Genomic DNA, 8417 nt, shown 5'->3' with positions numbered 1-8417 from the left:
TATGGACGTGGCTACACAGTGCCCTAGCACCGTGTAGTCTTCCACGGTGCCCCTCCCAAAAACGGAAAGAACTGACCCGCGCGTTACTAAAAAGGAAAGTTTGGCCGCCCACCCTTTCTTCTTACCGCAGTGTGCCGTGTACAACATTCCCACGATTTGTACAGATAGCACAGCACAATTAATGCGGACCCCAAAAGCCCAACGACCTAGTACTCCTTCTGTGACGCATTGTCAGTAGTACATGGAGGAAAAAAGTGTAAATCTTGTACAGTAAAAAAATACATTCACATCTGCAGTCGGCAAAACACAAAGTAAATATCAACTGCACCATCTTCCTTTTAGTGTAACAAAATACATCGCTTGCTTTGCAACCCGTAGATGAATGTTTTTCCTACGTAATCGACAAGAAGTACCAGGCCTCTCCCTGCTGCCACGTAGATGTAAATATATTGGCTTTATTTACATCTGCGGGTTAATCTTGTGTTCAAAAAAATACAGGGAGAGAAAATGAGTTAGATCTATAAATCTATGTACCAAGAAAAATGAGAGTATTAGATAAAAATGAAAACAAATAGATGGACGTAATAAACCCATTGTGTTTTATACTAAAATTACATCACAGTAAAAATACATGGCTGCTGATAGTTGTAAAATTACATCCAGATTGCTTGTGTAAATATTTTTTAGCAAATATATTACATGGAAAAATACATCACAAACTATTAACAACTACATTATGGTTGTGCGACAATGCAGAATAAATCGAAAACAACATATGCAATTCACTGGTTGTATAACTACATATACCATTGAAAACACATTGATGTGGTTTTGATTAAAATTAATAATCGAGGGATGTAAGAATAACATGCATCAGAATAAAAAATACATCATGTTGAATCAAGAAAAACCTACTGTCTAATCTGACCCAATACTTGAGAGAATAAAAATAGAACATCATATGACTAGAAATATACATCCCATATGCAAATTTTTAACGAGAAAATACATCATGTTGAATCAAAAAATAATTAGGAAAGAGCCCTATTGTGTAATGTGAAACAAAACTTGAAGGGATGCAAAAGTACTTCCTATGATACAATAATACATCATGTATGCACAATATTATTATAAAAATACATCATGTTGATCAAACAAGAAACTAGAGTTTAATCTGACCAAAACTTCAAGGAATATAAAAGTACATCATATGATACAATAAGGACATAATAATACATCCATACGCATAATTTTACTTACAGTTGAAGCAAAAATTTAGATGATCCCTTACTGTTACGGCTGGGAATGCTTTCAAACCAGATCAAATCCAACCCAAATTGTACAAAGTGTGTACCAATCTATCGCAACCAAACTAAATGCTGCATACTAGGATCCAAACCAAACCATAAATTTTCCACACAAACCCATCCAAACTAGTTCCCAGCTACGGGTTCAATCCACATGTTCAAACCGATCTAATTGTGGTCTGCATCAGGCAGCTACCATGTTGAGTTTTTGATAGATAAAAGGCTATAAAGCCCAACTTTAAATTAATAAAGCCATCACGGCCGAACGATAAGAGGTGTTGAGGAGAACCTCTTGCAAAGCTGATCAAACAACAAGCTAAAACTAAAAGCAGGAGCACAACTACACTACACGGAACACACTCGGGACAGCAGAGAAGTCACCACCACTTATGGAACAAGCTTGAAATCAAAGCTGAACACAAGCTCTAGATGTAACTAAACCAGCCAGGCATGGCAAGCAAGTTAATGGGAGCAACACCGCTGACATGGAAGTGTCAACAGGAAAAACGCGCTATCAACCTATGATTCAAAGGCGACGATGAAGTCCAATCGATTATTCATTAACCAGGGCGTATTTAATGACTAATATTTACATGCTACGGATTATGCATTAACCATTTATTCTCAAAAAAATCTTCATGTGGAAAAATCTTCAACTAGTACTAATGATTTTATTAGTTTGTTACATAGAAATTACTTCTTAAAACATGGAAATATACATCCAGCTATTGTACAAGCAGCGATCAAAAAACATACTTAGTATTTTGATACATATAATAGTAATGATGTTAACGTTCATGTATGAGAACATACATCCAACATTTAAAAGATACATCTAATACTAGTGATTTCATGTGTTTGTTCCATCCAATTAACTTTTGGAAGATCATATTGTATATCCTTACGAAAAAAACTCAGGAATATGAAATATACATCCTACGTTTAGGCAAGACAATCCAGTCGTCCGAAACAGGATGTATTTACTGTATAAAATTTACATCCTACATGATATTCAGAAAACTAGCCAGTGTGTATTATGATCAAAACCTTCAAAGTGGAAAATATAAACCTACACCCCGTGTATAAAAAAATACATCTGGTACTATTGATTGAGTGGATCTGTTACATCCATAGCATATTTTAAGAACACATTTGCTTCACAACAAATATTGAACATGCGATTAAGTGCTTTTTAACAGAAAAACTCAGAGCGCATAGCTGCACACTATAGAAATGCATCAAAACATACTATGGTATGGAGAAACATGTATGACCTGAACTCTGTGCGGTCATGTCATGCACCAAAGCTCAAGCCCTCCATTAGGCTATGTGTGAGGTCTGGCATCTACCCAAAGAAGAAGAGCGGGGAAAACTGAGGATCAATGGGTCATCCTAGACAATCAGATAATGGAAATGAGATCAAAGCTCTTGTTATTATGGTGGATGGTGTGGCATCTGCGCAACGACACCATCTTCGGCATAGGCGATGCTTCGATCAATAACTTAGCTTAGTTCATTAAAAACTATCTTAACACCACCATTTTGATCAAGAATAGCTGGAACAAACACAACCATAAAGGAATAGGGAAGATCACGTTTTTTTCCTGAACGTGTTACTACTAATCATATTATAACTGACAGAAAATCTTGCATTTCCTGGAGCAATACTAGTACAGGTCGGCTGAAAATCAACACCGACGCCTCCTTCATTTCTGAAGATGGTACGGGGCAATGGGGGCAATAGCCAGGAACCATACAGGGGAAATTATCATATCTGCTTGAGGCTCTATTATGCGATGCCAATTAGCAGAAGAAGCTAAAGCCTTGGCTGTCCTAGAAAGCATGAAGATTGAGGCCACTCTCAACCAACCCATAACCATGGAGTGTGACTGTCAGGATGTTGTTAATGCTCTAAACTGTCAGCATGAATTGAAACAGAGGCATGTAACAGCGACGCTGAAACTACTATACAAGCACCACCGTGACAGAAATATATTAGATACAGAGGTACAAATCAAGCGTTGGGCGGAGCCAGCTCGTCCATGGAGCATGGCAACGAAGGAGACTGCTACGAGTATACCTGCTGGAACACTCGTTCAGTCCTAAAAATTGGACGAAGAATTTGGCACCATAGCATGCACATCTTCCAGCCGGGGCTATGTCTCTGCAAGTACGATCAAATTCGAATCGACTGCTAAGCAACTAAAATCTAAAGCACATCGACCCTACATCACCACCGCGGAAAAGGAACAACCAGATGGGTAAACACCCGAGATCCAAGCACTCACCAGCTCCCCCAAAAAAGACAGAAGTACACCGCAGCCTGGACGCAGCACCACACCGCCGATGCCCTCTCGCCTCCGCCTCCAAGCCCGTCCACCCCACCTCAAATGCGTCGAATCCCAGCGCCCGCCTCGGATGCGTCGATCCGCGCGTCCGCGGAGAGGCTGCTCCACCGCTCCCACCCACCGGGACGACCACCCCGCGGCTTCCCGGTGAACCGCTCGTCGCCGACGAGGCTGATTTAGTGGGGAGATCGACGAGGGGGTAAGAGGAAGTAGACACGGGTGAAGAGAGGAGAGGAGTTGAGGACGAAGTTGACTTTGAGTGGGGCAACGGGGAAGAGGCAATCGTCTTTCTTTTTTCTAGCTTGCGCTGCTTCGTTCGAGCCGTTCGATCACGATCCGACGACCGCGAGAGGGGAGCACCGTGTAAAACTACAGCGTGCCCAGGCAATAGTTAGAAATTGGGTTTATATATAAAGCTGGGCCGGAGGGCCTTCTATTTAAAAACCGACGACTCCTACAGAGCACTGATCTCAGGCCACGACCGACTGGGCCCCGTCTCAGATCGAGATAAATTTGGGGCGGCTTACAGACTGGCTGAAGTGGAGGTGAACAAACTGCAAGAATCCGAGCGACCAAGGAGTTCGCAAGATCCTCGAAGTGGACGGAGGTGAGGAACCGAGCTTCCCGCCGGTGGCAGGGATAAACGAAGTTCGTTTCCCTGTCAACTCGCGAAGAATTCCGGCCCCAGTCGATTTACTTATGTGTGGAGGCGCACAAGATAACGCTCAGGACTGGAAAAAAGCTGTGGACCCGCGTCAACGCCGGGAGGCCGGGATGCCGTTCTTCTCCGGCGCGCTTTGAAGTTCGATCTCGACGTGGGCGCGTACAGGTACAGGGCAAGCTGTTCGAGAAGGCCAAGGCCAAGGAATCGTACATCGTCTTTATCCATGAGAAAATTGAAGGACGTAGTACTAGATGGGGGAAATTGGAAGAATAGCTTCAGTATAGAGAAGGATTTTATCCCGAAACCAGCAGTAATTCATCGTCGTTGACAATCTGTACTGGGGCGAGCTAGAAGGAGAACGAGCTGAGAGGTTGGGGAAGTTTGTGCATATGCGGCTTGTGTGTTAGCAGTTGCTACTCGGTGTATACACAGGTACGGATCTATCTAAGAAATAGAGAAATAAACTTTAGGCTAAGGTGGGAGATAACATGTGTGAGGAATCACGTTTTCTTTTAGTTGGGTCCATGCGTGTCTCAGAGCATCTCCACTCGTCCCCCCGACGAGGCCCCCGGCGAGCGTTTTTTCCATCCGGACGGCGTAATTCGGCCCAGTCGCGCCCTCGGTTCCTCGTTTTCGTCCGGATTTGGGCCTAAATTCATCCGGCGATCCCACGCCACCCCCGGCCCCCAGGGGAGCTCTCGGGGACTCTGGACGAGTGAAAAGCGGGGAAGGGCCCGATCTGTCGGTGACTCGACGCACGAACCCCACCGCCACGTCGCTCAAAATCTCCCCCACCCCTCGTATCTCTCTCGCCGCCGGCACCACCCCGCCGGCTTGTTGCCCGGATTGCGCCGCCCCTCCTTCCCCACCTGCCTATATTCCGCCGTGTTTGGACGACGGCCTATCCGGTCGCTCTTCCGCCGGCCTCGTTTTCCGGCCTGCTTGCTCGTCGTCGCTCGCGGCTCGGGTTGCCTCGACCACGCCCGTCGGGTGTTCGTCCATTTGCCTCGCCGGCCATGGACTCGGACGAAGAGGAGGAGCGGATGTTCGTCGAGCTTATGCAAGAAGAGATGGCGGCGGCCGCCCAAGACGACGAGCACATGATGATCCTTGGTTGCTTGGCAAGCATGTACGCCGGACCGGCAACTCGTCGGCGTGGTGGGTCGGCACGAGGTCGCCGGAAGTGCAAGCCGAGACAGGCGAATGGAGGGCTACTGCATGTTGTACGCCGACTACTTCGCCGACAATCCATTGCACGGTGAGAGTGTTTTCCGGCGTCGTTTCGGGATGAGCGAAAGCTATTTCGCAAATTGTGTATGCCATCCGTCGGTTTGATCCCTACTTCGGATGCAAGGCGGATTGCACTTCGGTTTGGTTGGATTTTCGTCACTTGCAGAAGTGCACAGGTGGCTATGAGGATGCTGGCGTATGGAGCTCCCGGTGATACTGCAGATGACTATCTTCGGATGGCGGAGTCCACCGCCCTTGATTGTTTCTACCGGTTCTGCAGGGCCGTCATAGCAGTGTTCGGGGACTATTACTTGAGATCACTGATACGTTCAAAACGTATCTACTTTCCCGAACACTTTTGCTATTGTTTGGCCTCTAATTTGTGTATTTTGGATGCAACTAACACGGACTAACGCTGTTTTCAGTAGAGCTGCTTACGGTGTCTCGTTTTTGTGCACAAATCCAACTTTCGGGAAAAACCTCGGAATTTATGCGAGAAGGCCCTATTTTCCCGAGGAAACTAACGGAGCCGGAAGGGCAATTGAAGTGGAGGCCCGAGGGCCCCACACCATAGGGCGGCGCGGCCCGGGGGGCCCGCGCGGCCCCGTGGTGTGGCCCCTCGGCCGGCCTCCGACGCCCTCCTTCGGACTACTTATTCGCCTCGACCTAAAAACGCCGGAAGAGAAGTCGAAGTCGCCGAAACCCTCCGAACGCCGCCACATCGCGAAACTCCGTCGCGGGAGCCGAAGTCTCCGGTTCGGCACTCCGCCGGGACGGGGAATTGGAGGAGATCATCACCGCCATCACCGCCAACGCCTCTACATCAACCAGCCATGTTTCCCCCATCCATGTGTGAGTAATTCCCCGCTGTAGGCCGAAGGGGATGGTAGGGATTGGATGAGATTGGTCATGTAATAGCATAAGATTGTTAGGGCATAGTGCCTAGTGTCCGTAATTGGTACTTTGATGATATTGTTGCAACTTGTTATGCTTAATGCTTGTCACTAGGGCCCGAGTGCCATGATCTCAGATCTGAACATGTTATTGTTTCATCATGATATTCATTGTTTATGGTCTTACCTATAAGTTGTATACACATGTCGCTGTCCGGAACCAATGGCCCCGAAGTGACAGAAATCGGGACAACCGGAGGGAATGGTAGTGACGTGAGGATCATATGTGTTCACGGAGTGTTAATGCTTTGCTCCGGTACTCTATTAAAAGGAGTACCTTAATATCCGAGTAGTTTCCCTTGAGGCCCGGCTGCCACCGGCTGGTAGGACAAAAGATGTTGTGCAAGTTTCTCATTGCGAGCACGCACGACTATAATTGGAACACATGCCTATTGATTGATTAGTACTTGGACACCGTTTTATTATTATCCGCAAATGCCCTGCTATGATTGTTACATGAGTTTCTCTCATCCATGCAACGCCCGTCATCCGTCCCCGTGCCTACGGTATTTTAATCCTGCTTGTTTACTATAATCACTACTGCTGTCTTTGTTACTCGCTACTCTTGTTATTTCACTCATCGCTACTGCTATAAAGCTGTTACTATCGATAAACTCTTGCGAGCAAGTACTGTTTCCAGTGCAACTGAATTGACAACTCCGTTGTTAAGGCTTCCAAGTGTTCTTTGTCTCCCCTTGTGTCGAATCAATAAATTGGGTAATACTTCCCTCGAAGACTCGTTGCGATCCCCTATACTTGTGGGTCATCAAGACTATTTTCTGGCGCCGTTGCCGGGGAGCATAGCTTTATTTGGAAGTTCACTTGGATTAATATTGTTCGCTGCAAATTCTCCATCATGGGTAAACCTCGCGATACTAAGATCGCCATATTACCATCCACTACAAGAAAAGGTACAATTCGAGTACCTCCGCTACACTTGATTCACCATACTGTGATTGATAAACTTGTTTCACCGCCACATGCTTCACATGCGGGTACATCTGCTGAATCCGAACACTCTCATAATATTGATAATGTTTCTGCTGTGCTTGATGATAGTGGTTCATTGGGATCTTTTCTAGATGCTACAATTGCTAAATCTAGACAAATTGAAAATACTTGAAACTCCTAATGCTACTACACCTGTTAGTTCACCTGAACTTGATTATTTTAATGATGATCTTGAGGAAGATTATGTGGAGCTTGATGATGATTTTATTGAAAAATGCAATGCTACTACTGATGCAAGAAAAATTAAAAAGTTGCTTGCAGAACACACTGTTAGATATAAACTGTCTCCTGATCCTAAATTTGCCACATCTCCTATAAACATTAGGGATAAAGATTATGAATTTTCTCTTGATCTATCTCATATAGCTATTGTTGAGAAAACACCTTTTTGTGAGTGCTTGAAAAAGAAAGTCTTGTTGAACACATGACTGAGGTTATCTACTTTGAGTAGCTTGTTTTACGATGATGTTAAGAAGCGTACTTACTTTGTTGCTAAAATATTTCCATTCTCATTGAAGGATGACGCTAAAACTTGGTATAATAATTTGCCACCTAATTCTATTAAAAGTCCGAAAGAATTGCTTGATGTTTTCTTCCGCAAATATTTTCCTGCTAGTGCTCAACATGTCTGCTTTGCGAGAGAGTTTATAATTTTGATCGGGGAGATGAGGAGAAATTGCTCGAGGCTTGGGCGAGATTTTGCTCTCTTATTAGAGCTTTGCACTGACCATGATTTAGAAAAGCATGATTTACTTGATATATTTTATAGTGGACTAACCATTGAGTCTAGGGCATACCTGGATAGTTGTGCTTGGTTGTGTTTTCGGGAAAGAACTCCGGACGACGTCGAAGAATTATTGGCTAAAATAGGCCGGAATTATGATGATTGGAATACGCCTGAACC

The 8417-nt window shown here is 45.0% G+C and overlaps 1 long non-coding RNA gene across 1 annotated transcript; it reads right to left on the bottom strand.

Annotated features, from left to right (window-relative positions):
• Positions 1 to 244: 244 nt before the first annotated feature.
• LOC124692568 lies at positions 245 to 3458 on the bottom strand. Its single transcript, XR_006999588.1, has 2 exons — positions 3388 to 3458; positions 245 to 477 (listed from the first exon to the last, which is right to left on the bottom strand). It is a non-coding gene; the product is annotated as an uncharacterized LOC124692568 (long non-coding RNA).
• Between the last annotated feature and the right edge of the window lie 4959 nt (positions 3459 to 8417).

Source organism: Lolium rigidum, chromosome 2, assembly GCF_022539505.1.
Source record: "Lolium rigidum isolate FL_2022 chromosome 2, APGP_CSIRO_Lrig_0.1, whole genome shotgun sequence".
NCBI classification, from domain to species: Eukaryota; Viridiplantae; Streptophyta; class Magnoliopsida; order Poales; family Poaceae; genus Lolium; species Lolium rigidum.
This window is presented reverse-complemented; position numbering and strand designations above follow the sequence as displayed.